Genomic DNA, 15,411 nt, shown 5'->3' on the forward strand with positions numbered 1-15,411 from the left:
AAGCTAACACTTGGGAAATTTCATCAGAGGTGTAAATATTGAAGCAGATATTACTGTGTCAAAGTTACTGAGACTGGAACACAGAAAAAGTAAGTAGATTTTATCCTCGCCTAATTATTTTTTTTAATTTTTAGCATATAACCCTTTGAAAAATATGCCTCAGATCACATTTGGTTCCAGAAATTCAGTAACCAACATATAAACATCATCTGTACAAAGATTTATGTAAACCTCACAGCCATGGACACCCAAAAGCACCGTATTCATCAGTCTTTGGAACGTGGCCGGAGCATTTCTTAACCCAAACGGCATCACCGTATATTGCAGGAAGTGGTCTGGTGTCACAAAAGCAGAGATCTCAGCCGCCCGTTGTGAAAGGGGCACCTGCCAATAACCTTTCAAAAGATCCAGCTTTGTGACAAATCTGGCTGAACCCACCTTATCTACGCAGTCATCCATACGTGGGAGCGGAAAAGAGTCTGGTTTAGTGACGGCATTTACTTTGCGGTAATCATTACAGAAGCGTGGAGTTTGGTCAGATTTAGGCACCAAAAGGGTAGGTGATCTCCAGGGGCTGAAGCTAGGTGCCGCAAAACCATTCTTCAGCAAGTATTCCATCTCCTTTTTCATAACAGCCCGCTTTACTGGGTTGACCCAGTAGGCATGCTGCTTAATGGGCCTGTGGTCACCAACATCTATATCATGCTCAAGCATGGTGGTTTGATTCGGTTTGTCACTGAAAAGCACGGTATGGCCACAGATCAGACTATATATGTCCTGCTTGAGGGGCTCATCCAAGTAAAACAAATGAGCCTCAAGATCCTCCAGGATTTTAGAATTCTCTAAGCGTGCCCCAGAACTTGGTCCCTGGTGCTCATGCAACCCATCCACCTCAGGTTGGTAGGAGGGTGAACAGGGGAGCCCATGTCGGTATGACTCTTTTCACGGTCCACATATTTCTTTAACATGTTGATGTGACAGACCCGGGACTTTTTCCGCCTATCTGGGGTTTTAATCAGATAATCTGTGTCACTGATTTGGCGCTCAACCTCATAAGGACCACTAAAGCGAGCTTGAAGACATGAGCCCACGACTGGTAGGAAAACCAAAACATGCTCACCAGGCAGAAAGGTACGCTTGAGGGTTTTCCTATCATACCTCTCCTTCATATTACTCTGGGCATTAGAAAGCGAGCTACGTGCCAACTCACACGCAGCGTGCAACCTCTCCCTAAACGAACTCACATAATCAAGTACATTGTGCGCGGGTCTCGGCTGGTCTGCAAGCCACCTCTGCTGGAGCAGACATAAGGGTCCACGCATAGTGTGTCCAAAAACCAACTCTGCCGGGCTAAAACCCAGGGACTCTTGTGTGGCTTCTCGAATGGCAAACAGCAACAATGGCAGGCCCACATCCCATTCTGAATCAGTTTCAACACAGTACTTCCGCAACATGGCCTTTAGAGTCTGGTGGAATCGCTCCAATGCCCCCTGAGTTTCTGGGTGATAAGCACTAGACACCCGGTGCTTAACAGACAGTTCAGACATAACTTGAGCAAAAACCCTAGACAGGAAATTAGATACCTGGTCGGTTTGAATGTATTTCGGTAACCCAAATGTAGAAAAAACTGAACTAGTGCTTTCACAACGGCCTTTGCCCTGAGCGATCGCAGTGGAATAGCTTCTGGGAACCGTGTGGCCGCACACATTATGGTAAGTACATACTGGTAACCTGCCTTGGTCTTCGGCAAGGGCCCTACACAGTCCACTATGACGTGTTTGAAGGGCTCACCTATTGCAGGGATAGGATGTAAAGGCGCAGGAGGGATGACGTGATTGGGCTTGCCAGACACCTGGCAAACATGACAGGACCGACAATAACGAGCCACATCAGATTTAAGCCCTGGCCAAAAAAAATAGCGGAGCACTCTGTCATACGTTTTTCTAATCCCTAAGTGGCCCGACAGATGATGCTCATGGGCAAGACTCAAAACCTGGGGTCGGTACTCCGTCGGCACCACAACTTGAGTGACCACCTCACCCTCTAACCCAGACACCGGAGTCCACTTGCACAACAGAACCCCGTGGTCAAATTGGTAGGACGCAGGACCAGGTACAGCCACCTGCTGCAGGGCAGCAGATCGGCAGGCAGACAAAGTATCATCAGACTGTTGAGCCTCAACGAGCTGCTCCCTGTTCACCACCAAACACAAGTCCGGGGAAGGGCTATGGTGTGAGTCAGAACCATCCAAGAACGTCTCAGATATGTCCACCACGTCACCCAGGAGACGAGCCTGAGCACGTGTAACCACATGCCACATGAAAAACTGTGGAGTCACCAAGTCCAGAAGAGGTATGACACAAAAGATCCGGAGTAGGACATTCAGTGACTTCAGGAATGGCTGGAAACACCTTTCCCCCAGCCAAGTCGTTTCCCGGAATAAGATCAATGCCTTCAATTGGCAGCTGATCTTGCACCCCCACCCGCACTGCGCCCAATACAAAGGGCGAGGTCAAGGTAACAGTATGAAGCGGAATACGCAAAATACTCATCTTAATCCCCCAAACCAACAAATCAGAGCCACAATACGACTGCTGAGAGAAAGGCACAATTCCACGCCGCGCTACAGAATGCTTTGCCCCCGTATCCCTTAATATGGTAATTGGAACCTGGTCCGCTGCATCACCAGACAGTGACAAAGAACCCACAGAGACAAATGGTCTGAACACCTCATCTATCTCCATCGGAAAAACTCCATCTGGCACTGGCCCAGGGCGGTCCACAGTAGAACAACACTGTACTGGCCCCACCCCAGATGTGGTTTTAGTCTGCGATACCTCCTTTGTCCTCAGCAAACAAAAAGCAATGAGGTGACCAAGCTCATGACAATAGAAACATCTGCGGTCCCCACCCGCCACTATAGGGCTACGCCGTGAAAGCAGGGGAGATCGTGCCCCCCCCACCCCAGGCAAAACTCTAGGGCCCCAACGCGACGGAGGCGAAAAACCACTTTTGTGAGTCAAGGCAAACTCATCCGCCAGGACTGCTGCCTTTGCAAGGGAGTCAACTTTCTGTTCGTTTAAATAGACAACCACCCGCTCTGGCAGGCACCCCTTAAAATCCTCCAGCAGCATCAATTCCCTCAACTGTGCAAACTCCTTAACCTTGCTAGCCTGACACCACCTATCAAAAAGCAGACCTTTCTCACGCGCAAACTCCACATAAGTCTGGTTAGCCCCTCTCTCACACTGCCGAAATTTCTGCCGGTACACTTCAGGCACCAACTCAAAAGCACGCAACACAGCAGCCTTAACAACATCATAATCCAAACTTTCAGTTGCCGAGAGACTAGCCCACACCTCCTGAGCCCTACCCACCAGCCGACATTGCAGCAGCAAGGCCCAGACCTCCTCTGGCCATTTCAACGCAGTAGCAACACGCTCAAAAGCAGCAAAGAATGAATCCACCTCAGACTCACTAAAGGGTGGCACCAATTTAATGTGCTTACCCACATCAAAATCTTGATGGGGAGCTTGGGTGAGACCAGGTGTGGGTGGCGCAGGGTTAGGGCTACGTGGCGGAGGCTGGCGTTCTAGCTCTAGCGCTCTCACCCGAAGGTGCATCGCCTCCACCTCCAACTTGCGATTACTCAACTCCACCTCCTTATTGCAGAGCATCAGCTGGAGCTCCTCAGCCGACGTCCTCACCATAGGAATAGGAGGAGTTACAGGAGGAGTAGTGGAAAAAACAGGTAAAGGAGCTAGCGGCTCCACAGCAGCCTCGCCTGCCTCACTGGCAACTGGCACACCCGCCAACAGGCCCCGCTCACCCAAGGCCACAGCGACAAGCTGCTGCAATTCGTCCTTCTTCACCACCAGCGGAGCACGCACATCAAAACGGCCAGCAATAAGCAGTAAATCCTCCTTCCTACACCTGTTCAACTGCAAACTTATCCAAATCAAACTCCATTTGCTGCCAACAACACAAACCAGCTACCAAACAAAATTCACACAAAGCAAAAAAACACCACATGCCTACACGAACCTCACAAAACACAAACGAGCAAGGACGAGCCCCCAATTATGTTACACACCGGCCTGGGGGGGCTGGAGTGCAACACAAGAAAAATAATAAAAAGAAGTAAATCACACAGCCACAACTTTACAATGACTAGTCGTTTTATTAACTTGACAGCTAGGGCAGAACTAACTTACCTATAGTGAATCAACCCCAAAAGAAAATACAAACCTCTAACCTGTCTCCCTACCCGAAACAGGAGAAAAAGGTTGTAAAAGAAACGGCTTCCCACCCCTACAGCTACCATGTCCAGATACGACTCTCTAAACTGTTTTTACTGCAGCCCAGCTCTGTCACTCGCCACGAAGGGCCCCAAACGTGCAGCTCACTGGAAACAGGAAGTAGTAGGAGAGGCTGCCGGCCCAGTCAGGTCCCAATTTGTAGCTGGCCTCATTCCCTCTTCCACCAATGGTCAGCCTCCACCTGGAAACTTACATAACAGACATCACAGACTACAAACAATGCCCCCGCATGGTGTGGCAAGTAACAGCACCACACGGCAACAATGACCTGGGTCATAACACTAAAGTGAAACAGTGACAAATTACAGCCCTGTCAATACATGAATATCCAGACGTTGTACAAAAATGTCCAATTTTGGCACACAATTGGACACCATGGCAGTTGATTTTTTTAGGTATTAAATAGCAGAAATTAATAAATGTTATTAACAGGCCTAAAAATGCTTTTTTTAAAATATATTTTTGAAGAATTAACCACACATTTACATGGTAATGGCCCTTTTCTGCAGCGCGCATAGAGCGTTTGATTGGCCTCTGGCCCTTTAAACTCCGAGGGGCTGTAACTTTGGTTTCTTTTGGTCAATTTGCGTGATTGACACCTCTTTTTAATCATTTGAGCCAATAGATTCACCGTAATGACGCCACATTCACGTCACTTCAACCAATCAGACGTTGTGATGCCAAAACTTAAGTGGTTAACAAGTGGCTCTTGGCAGAAAGGGATTGTCTGAAATACCATAAGTGACTCAACGATAGGGCTTTGGAGTTGACGTAACGCCGCAATGTATTGTGGGAGTGTGGTGCCATATATCTGGGCCACAAATCAAAACAAACACACTGTGTTGGAAGGACATACTTAAAAGCAGTTTAAAAGAAAAAGGACGGTACAGAGACAGATTGCGTCCGGATGCAAAGAGGCGGTACTTGCAGAAAATAGCGTGCATTGGAAATGTGGACCCGTATGAAATACGGCAGTGGAGTAGAAACCCTGAAGACCTACCGCTATTGACGTAGCCTGGTATATTTTCGTACCTTGTCTGTGGAGTCAGCGCGTACAAGGTGAACCAGTTTCGCAATTATAAATCTCTGGAGGGACACATCCAATTTACCAAAGATTGGGTACAAGATTTGTGAGTACGTCGTCATTCAAACAAAGGTAAGTCAGCTCGAGTACTGCAAGTACTTCCCCCAAACATTCAAATTAGTACAAGCATAAATTCATTCATGAGGGGCACATTACAGTGAGAACATGTGGAGGCTCTGTTAGAGGGATAACATAGGGCTACGTTCACACTGCACGCGAAAGCGCATCAAATCCGACTTTTTTGACCCTATGCGACCCATATCCGATCATGGTATGACAGTGTGAACAGCACAAATCAGATATTTTCAAATCCGATCTGGGTCACTTTCATATGTGGTACTGAATCCAATACATAGCAGATGTTTTAGAAAGCGACTGCTATTTGGATGGTCATGTCGCATTAAATCCATCTTTTACGTCACTGACACAAAACAGATGCCAATTATCAGCGCCAGAGAAGCGCCCGAGAAGACATCGCGAACGCTTCCTGTCCATCCCGTGTAGATGTTAGTGAAACTGCTGGGAAGACAACGTGAACATTTTATTTATACTGTATAATCTGCAGATTCTGACAGAAATCTGCAACTATCCTTTGAAGCACCGCTCCTCTCTAAAACAGCAATAAGGATAATTATTAGGCCATATGTAAATAACAAAATAACTTAAAGCAAAATTGGGGAACGTAAAGTCCGAAACAAGTCTTTATATTAAGGTCCATCAGTCAAACAATACTGTTTGGTCTGGGTCTGAACAGATCGTGTTGTGTGTGACGTCTGCTTGTGCGCATGCTTTGAGGGTTCACACAGGAGCCCGTTTGCTGTCACATTTTATTTGAAGTGTGAACAAGCAGACAAAAAATCGGATTTGATCAAAAAAATCAGAATTGAGCATTAAGACCTGCAGTGTGAACATAGCCATAGTGAGTTCAGTGCATTGATGTGACGTTGTCCTGAAGGATTTAGCTATTCTCAATGGTTAAAGAAATTGCAATTATTTATTCATATTTATTATAAATAATCCTAATTACATATCTTACTTCCATGTTTGTGTCCTGTGTCACTAAAAATTCATTTAATTTTAGTTTTATATATTGACTAATGACCTGCAGAATCTCCTTATCATATTAGGTGTCCATAATTGTCACTTAAAGTCGAAGAAAAAAAAAAAAAGTCGAACTTTGTGCTTTCTCCATCTTGAAAGTGATTACATCCTTGCATTACATACTTTAGGTTCATTTTCTGCAGGCAGGTTTCTGAAAGAGAACAGGCAGATTTAGAATATAACATGCAGCGTTCTATAGATAGATACATAAAAAAATTACATGTATGTGCTAACTTTCTAAACACTTTGTTACATTTATGATAAATGGATTAGAAAGTAGATAAAACACATGTATGTCGGCCTTGGCTCATTAAAGTCCTTGTCTTTAAATTAACTTTGTATGTTTCAGGTACTGCACTCTCAAAGACTGAATGAATCAGCATTGCAGCCATAGGTCATTGTGAGCATCACAGGGAAGGTTGAAGCTGCCCACTGCACCTGTAAGGCCGGAGTCGCGGAGACCTGCACTCATGTCGCTGCTCTTCTGTTTAAAGTAGAAGCAACAGTGCGGATCCGTGGCACAAGGACTGTTACAGATGAACCTGCATACTGGGTTTTGCCTGGTAATATGACCAAGATACAGTCAGAGGTTGGCCATAAGATAGACTTCTCTTCAGCTGCCCAAAAAAAGGCTCTCAATCAAAACATAAACAGACCATTCGTATTGAAAGGTAAAAGGAGCCGTCCTCAAAAAAAGAAAAATCCCTGCTACTGTGGAGGAGTTGTCACTGCTATTGGATACTTTGCTGGAACACAGTAAAGCTGTGGGTTGTGGGAATGACCCATAATGTTTTATCTAGGGGTCTAGATTTATGCCTGAAGTGCACTGTCATGTAAATAATTTGCATTTACTGAATATATACTTACTGAGTATCACTGTTCAAAAGTTGAATAAAGAAACAAACTAATTTTTGCCTTTTCAAAAAAAAAAAAACACTTTATAGAACATCACATCAGTTACAATGTAGAATCCATGTCATTTATAGTTTACAAATGACAAAATGTTTACAAGAAATCATGACAGTGTTTTCATGATATCACCCACTACTAACACTACTTAATTTACTGTATCTTTTGAAAAATTACTGCTATTTATACAGCACAAGACTTATATCAAATATTTAACAATCACAAGTTTCATTGTTCCCTGGTTTTACTACCACACTGTTCACCAAAACCCAGCAAACCTTCACCATCTTATCCAGAAGGGTCACCTCTTCACCCTCACATGGAATAAGAATTCTGATTGGCATGGTGGTATGTTTGAAGCAGGGATTTCGGAGTGCCCCTTGTGTAGTGCGTGAACCCAGTCACGATGTGTTTCATCCATTTCATAGGCTGGTTTGCCTGCAATAATGCCAAATAATTAGCAACTCTATAAATAGAACGTAGTTCTGCAAAATCACTCATTAGGATGTTTGGTCTAATTTGCTATGACCTCAGAGTGCCTCGAAAATAAAACTAATAGGCTATCCGGTCTTTAAGTGATGACGTGATGAATTCTGCTTCCGGGCCTAAAGTAGTCTGCGTTTAATTTGGCTTTTGTGTTGTTAACATGTGTAATGTTTTGTATTTTCTTCTATTTAATCTCAAAAACCGCCTAAAACAGTCATTGATCACTGTTGGCCTCCCTTGGCTTTTAATACCGCTAATCATTTTAAAGCTCAGTTTTTAAAACCTTACGATGTAGCTACAGCCCAGCCCATGCAGCAGCATATGAATGACTAACCTATTCATCCTTGTGGATGAATTATCTCAGTTGTTCTCCTGGCTGAAGTTTGGCCCGTTTACAGCATCCTGCCATGAGATTACATTTGTTCCTGACCACCGAAAATCCTCACGTTTACTTTTATCAAGTGGAAAAAAGTTAGCGTTTTTATATTATGCTCACATAGCTGTGTTGCTAGCGGTCACGTAGCACATCGTTATATACCAGCTAGCCAAACTTCAGTAACCCTACAAACGTCACTGCTGTTTAGTTTTCTGTCTTCATTTATGATGGAAGTGATAGCAGAGCTGTACATTTGAATTTGTTTCCGAAATCCCTCAGTCATGACATGCTATATTGTATTTAGATTAGGGTTGCCAACCGTCCCTTAAAATACGGAATCGTCCCGTATTTAGAAACAAAAGTACACGTCCCGTATTGAGCTAATAAGGGACGCACTTTGTCCCGTAATACAGTGAGAATCAAAAGTAGTCTATAACATTTTATGGAATTAACACTTTGTTTGAAAACATAATTCCCAGCCCCTCTCCTGCTTTGTGACCAATGAGCTGACAGCACACTTATGACAATTCGAGTATAACAATTCAGATTACCGCTCATCTCATTGGTCGAGGAAAGGTCGCTTACAGGAGAAAATACCGGAAGACAACAGATGACCACAACAAGAAGCATGGCCAACAGGGAAACAAACGCCGACACTGCGGTGCAAGTCTCGGACGACAGTACACCTAAAGCTGGGCAGACACTGTGCGATTTTTTCAGTCGCGTTATTCAGCTCCTGCTCAAACTGCACGATTGACTCGCAGGGGTTAGAAGTTGGTAGGTCACGATGCAGGTCTCACACTATACGGCCCGATGCTCTGATGCGACCTGAGTGCTCACACTGTGCGTCCATAAAATGAAGGTTATAACAGAAAATCTGTCGCTCGCTCTCTCTCTCTTTCACTCACACAGACACACCACCACCATCAACTTTGCTAAATTGCTAATGAAAAACATTGATCAGGCAGCTGTGATTGAGCAGCAATGTAAATCCAACTATTTTCACGGTTGTTGTGGTCGTGATAATTTTGTGAGGCCACATCGAAAAGGCTCGGATGAGCTTTCCAAAGTTCTACAAGTTGTGCCTCCATCGCTTGTGTCCAGATCACACGCTGCACAGCCGTGCTGCTCCGTCTTTTTCACCGACGTTTACGTGTTTGCGCGTGAGCAGTGTGAGCGGCTGTGGTGACACCCTCACGAGCGATTGATGATCGGGAGCTGGTCGTGAGGTGTTAATCACTTCTCGTTACCCCACGTATACTACACGACGCACGATGAAGGCCAAAATCGGTCCGATCACTCAAAAATCGGCTCAAAATGGGCCTAAAACCGCACAGTGTAGCCCAGCATTAGAGCAGCAATGTTTGTTCCCCTCAGAGAAAGGGAAGAATGGGAAAAGGAAAACACCTGGCTGGAAAAAGTTAATATGGGCATGTGCAGTGAATATCAGCGCTATGTGGCCAGAAGTGTGATAATATAACTTATTTTGTGTAATAAACAACTGCAAGGATAGATGATTACAACAAATGATGACTAATACATAAAAGTAATACATAGATGAATAATGATGATGAGTTATGATGCGTAATCATGGGAACAAGCGGGTTTACAAACAGGAGCAGCTGATTAGCATTAGAAAAGCTGAAATAATACCTCAACTGAAGCCAATTGTACTAAATGCACTAAATGTGCACTGTTACAAGAATATTTTTCTTTCTATTGTTTTCTATTATTTTAAGTTAAGCAGGACAGAGTTCTTTTAAAGAAAGATTTACTTATATTCTCAAAAGTTAAGCATGACAGGCTTCTGTTTAAGAAAGAGACCTGTTTTATTGTGTTAATGTTGTCATTTTGAGCTAAAAATAAATGGCTAAATGATCATTGTTTCACATGTGTTCATATCACAAAGAATAGAATATGCATCTACTTAAATCAACTTCAAGTCAAATGGTTAAAAAAATAATTTCACACACAAAAAAAGAGCTAGAAAATTCACCACACTGGGAAGGGTGAAGACAACTGGGTCGCCCGGCTCTGGCCACGAGGTGTCCCTTATTTATTTTTCAGGGAGTTGGCAACCCTAATTTAGATAGAAGCTAGTGAGCTAACTTCCTACTAATTTCTAACTCCGTTAATTGTCATAAATTCCGTTTTGTTTTCATGGATGCCTGAATGTTAAACTCAATTGTTACACCTGGTGGAGCAGAACGCTGATTATTTTATTACAGATGAAAGACTTTAGATAGTTTTTCAACTCTCAGTGATGCCACAGTGATTGTGTGATTTATTCTTTTCATTTAATAATAGAGTCCATATTATATCAACAGCTACTTTCACCCTAAGGAGAAACTAGTGAGGGAGACCATAAGGTCTCCTGGTGCAGAGGTTTGGAGAAACTTCTTCCCTTTCTTTCATCACAGCTGTCCTGTGCCAGAAGTTCTGTTGACCCACTGAGAGAGGCATCATTTCAGAAAGACTGAAGCTCATGGCATTGATCCCTCTCAGGGGGAAATCTTCAGAGCTCCACCGTAGGTCTACTCCAGAAGACGGATAAACCCATTATTTCATGAACACTGTGATCGAGACTTTTACTTTGTGTAATGTTAGAAATACTTGGATAATCCTCAGAGGCTCTGGACTTATATTTAAATAATTTATTATCCTCTCTGGTTACTCTAGTATGAAAAACTCTGAATTACATTATGGTAAATAACACACTATCAGCAGAAAACTATGAAAGAATTCCAGATCACCAGTGTGTAGTTCAACATACAAGTGACAACCTTTGACCTTCATCAGGTTTTATTTAATTGTGTCAGAGAAAATCTCATGTGCTCTTCATGCAGCGGAGTACAATCAGTGGTTAAAACAGAAATTCTGCAGGTCTGAGATCAGCAACTTTCTGAAACACCAAACTGAGGTGCTGTTAATGCTGATATATAGTGGCACAGTTACATGGGTGATTAATCTTTTTGTCTTTAACTTTATCAATAAAACAGATGCAGATTTCACTGACAGCACATGTGGTACTTTAATCTTTGTGCTGTTTTCATCAGTTAATTTGTTCAGTTAACGTGAACATATTGGATGATCTGTCTGCTGTCACTGGGTGGTGCTGAGGCCTGAATCTGAGGGCAGCTTCTGTAATCACAGAGAGAACAGAACCATCACAAACTCAAATACAAAGTTTATCTCTTCAATTTAAAACAAAACTGATCCTTCTCTGTCTTCACACACTCAGAATCTGAAGTTCTTCTCTTACATTTTTTCAGTTCTACAGTTTAATCCATAGTTACTGATTAATGAGTTACTGAAGCACAAGCTTTTTTTTAAATGGTGTTACTGTCTTTACAGATGTGGAAAGAGAATGAAAGAAATGCTGCTGTTTGCACATATTTAATAATCAAATCAATTTTATTTATATAACACTTCTAAAAACAACAACTGTTGACCAAAGAACTGTAAAATAAAATAATCAGATAAAATTTAAAAGGAAAGTAAAATAAAAGATAAGAAAATAATAAGAATAAAATAATAACAGACTCATACAGAATTAAAATCCAAAGAGTAAAAATGGGTCTTTAAATGAGTTTTAAAAGTATCCAGTGTTGGAGAGGTCCTGATATGTAAAGGCAGTTTATTCCACTATTTTAGAGCAGTCACACCAAAAGCCTGATCTCCTCTGTGTTTTAATCTAGAACTAGGGACAACTAGAAGCATTTAGTCCACAGACCTCAAAGATCACGCCGGAGTATACCCATTTAAAAGATCAGAAAGATATATAGGAGCTAGTCCATGCAATGTTTTAAAAACAAGTGTCAAGCTCTTAAAAACAATTAGAAAACTTACTTGCAGCCAGTGTAGCGAGGCGAGTATAGGGGATATGTGCTCTCGCTTCTGCTTGCCAGTCACAAGTCTTGCCACAGCATTTTGAACCAGCTGTAGTCAACCAAAAGATAACGAGGTAACAGCAGAGTAGAGGCCGTTGCAGAAGTCGAGGCGAGATGAAATAAAGTCATGGATTGCTTTCTCAAAGTCTCTGAAGCAGAGAAATGTCTTCACCTTTGCAAGTAAGCGGAGGTAAAAGAAGCTGGTCTTGATCACATTATTTGTTTATTGAATGTTAAGTCACTATAAAAAAAATCGCACCTAAATTTATCGCAAACTGTTTTTTTTTTATAATTTTCTAAGGGGCCAAGGTCGTCACTAGGTCTGAAGCCATAGATCACTGAGGGACCCCACAAAAGAGCGAGGTCCTTGGGGATAATGTGTCTCTGAAACTAACAGAAAAGGATCGATTAGATAGGTAAGATTTAAACCATTTCAATGCAGTCCCTTTAATACCGGCATATTGTTCCAGCTGAGAGTTAAGAATCCTATGATCCACCATATCAAAAGCAGCACTAAGATCTAGTAATATTAAAATGGCGGAATCTCCCGAGTCTGTAACAGTTAAAAGGTCATTAGAAACTTTTAAAAGAGCCGTTTCAGTGCTATGATGCATTTCAAAAAACAGACTGGAATACTTCACCAATGCCGTGATTATCTAAAAAGGTCTGGAGCTGGAGGAGAACAACTTTCTCCAGAACTTTTGACAGAAAAGGCAATTTGGAGATTGGTCTATAATTTGATAGAACTGTTGGGTCCAGGTTCTGCTTTTTAAGGATAGGTTCACCCACTGCATGTTTAAAGTCAAGGGGAACAGACTCAGACTGAAGACTGCTATTTACAAAGGAAAGCAAACATATACCAACAGTGTCAAACACATCTTTCAGCAATCTAGATGGAATGATATCCAAGGAACATTTTGAAGGCTTCAAGTTATTAACTATTTCATTAAGTAATGAAAAGGACACTGGCTCAAAATGATCAAAAACAGCAAAAGTTGGAGAGTGAATAGATGGGTCAATAGTAGGAAAAATAATGTGTGACCTGATGTCTGCAATTTTGTTAACAAAGAATTTCAGAAGATGTTATATTCGCTACTGTATGGGGATTGATAGTGGGTGGGTTAAGAACTGAATTTATAATGCCAAATAAAATACAAGGTTTATGATGATTTTTTTGTCATCATGTTGTTTTTCAACCTGTCTGAGCCACAGTGTCTAATTGCTTGATATGTGTGCTCTCTGTTTGAAATGTACATTGCATGGAGACTCTTACAGTTACAAGAAAATGCACTACATGAAAACTCAAAAGAGTGTGCAAAAGATATTTTTTTATATATATTAGGAATTAGGATATTTTAATGTTCTGTTTGCACTTGAAAAGCACGTTGTTTAATGTAAATTATACCATTAATTTACCTTGTTAAAGGACTATCTTCAGGAATAAGTTAAATGAAGATGCAAATTTAGAGTATATTAAGGTTTACTAGTAATAGTAATTAAATGGTTATTATTACAATATATTTTTTAACTGTCTGATGTTTTATTTTTAAAGATAAAGAGATGATAACAATTGGGGTGGAATGGGTGTGCTTCATTTCTAATCTATTTTTAAAATCTATTTTTCATTTTCTTTTTATGCACATAATCATTTATTTGGTATATTAAATGGCTGTCATATATAAATAATCAATTAACAGACATGTAAACTGTGGAAAATGAATAAATAAAATGAAACTGCATATTATACTGCATCCTGATATTAATATGACTACATTTCTGCTCTGGGTTCTGTTGTTATTTTAATTGTTAGTAAATAACTAAATGAACTGCCCTAGAAAATAAAAAAAAGAAAAGAAACACAGTACCGTCTGGTCATTTCACTTCTGTAAATACTTCATTATTAATTTTAGTTCAGTTAATAAGATTCAGTAAATAGTATTTGGCACCTTAAAATTTAAAGAGAGTATGAACGTGAGCATGTAATAAACATTGAAAGCATTTTTGATGTCGCTCTATCATTTCTCACGGTTTCTAAGAATAACACAACAACATCTGAAGTCAATGTACCGTGAACCTCTGTTATCAGTTAGAGCCTGGAGGTTTTGAGTTTCCTGGGGCACCCATGGGACCACACCTGCACAACTACAACTGTGCACCAACGATTACAACCGTGAATGAATTTCCCTGAAACAACATACTCATCTGGCAGCTTACTGTATATTTGCATCTCCATAGCTCATTTGAGTCACAGTTAAAAACTCTGTTGTCAATTAAGGCCTGATGTTTTTAAGTTTCTAATCTAGAGAGCTGCTTCTCTGCATGTTTGGGGACACATCTGCACAAGTGGATTTCTTCCACTTGTATAGGCTTGTTTGTGCATCACAAAGCTAGAAGATAAAGATCTTGTAAGTTAAGCAAGAAAGGAATGGCTGTTTTACTCCTGAACACAATGTATCATGACAAAATGGTGGATAAAAATACCAGAAACATAAAACAGGACAATCATTACATTCTAAAACATATGAGAAATCGATTGGAAGATTGCCCCCACTGCGTGCGTGCTCGCTCACTTGGGGCTACTGAGCCCTGTCGACCAGGGCGGGGCTCTCCGGACACAGAAACAAACCATGGTTTGTTTCTGTGTCCAGAAGAGGATCCTAAATGTAAAGTCCCCTCAAAAGAGCCAGGGGCCCACACCAGAGAGGGGCCGTCTAAAGAAAAGGCGTCTCATGGACATCTCACCATGTGACAAGGGAGAAGATTATGATGCAGATTCAAGTGGTGGATCAAACATGCTTTTGCCACCAAGGAGCAGTTCTAGTGACAACAGTTATAAGTGAAACATTACAATTCTGGCAATAATATTAATATTGAACTGAAAGTTGATTTAGTTCTTCTTCCTCTTTTTTTTCTGGTTCAAGTGGAAAACAACATAGCCCTGTTCAGGGCACTACCAACTCTCTTCCCATCACCAGCTGCACCACCCAAGAAGGTGGGACATGCCACTGAAGCACTGATTCATGTCCTTCAGGTCTGGGTTTCTTCATATTTGTTATCAAACTATGCCTCTAAAGCCTTCACTTTAACAGTTTATTGCCAAGTCCTCCAATAATGTAGTTTATATTTGGAAAAGTGTGCAGAAATCTGAAATGGCACAAACAGTGATAGATCAAAAAATTTCAATAAAAATAATAAAGAAAATCATAAAAAAAATTAAAAACAGAAATTGGAAATAATTACATATCT

This window comes from Haplochromis burtoni, unplaced genomic scaffold (genome assembly GCF_018398535.1).
Source record: "Haplochromis burtoni strain Fernald_Lab_line unplaced genomic scaffold, NCSU_Asbu1 Contig_431, whole genome shotgun sequence".
NCBI classification, from domain to species: domain Eukaryota; kingdom Metazoa; phylum Chordata; class Actinopteri; order Cichliformes; family Cichlidae; genus Haplochromis; species Haplochromis burtoni.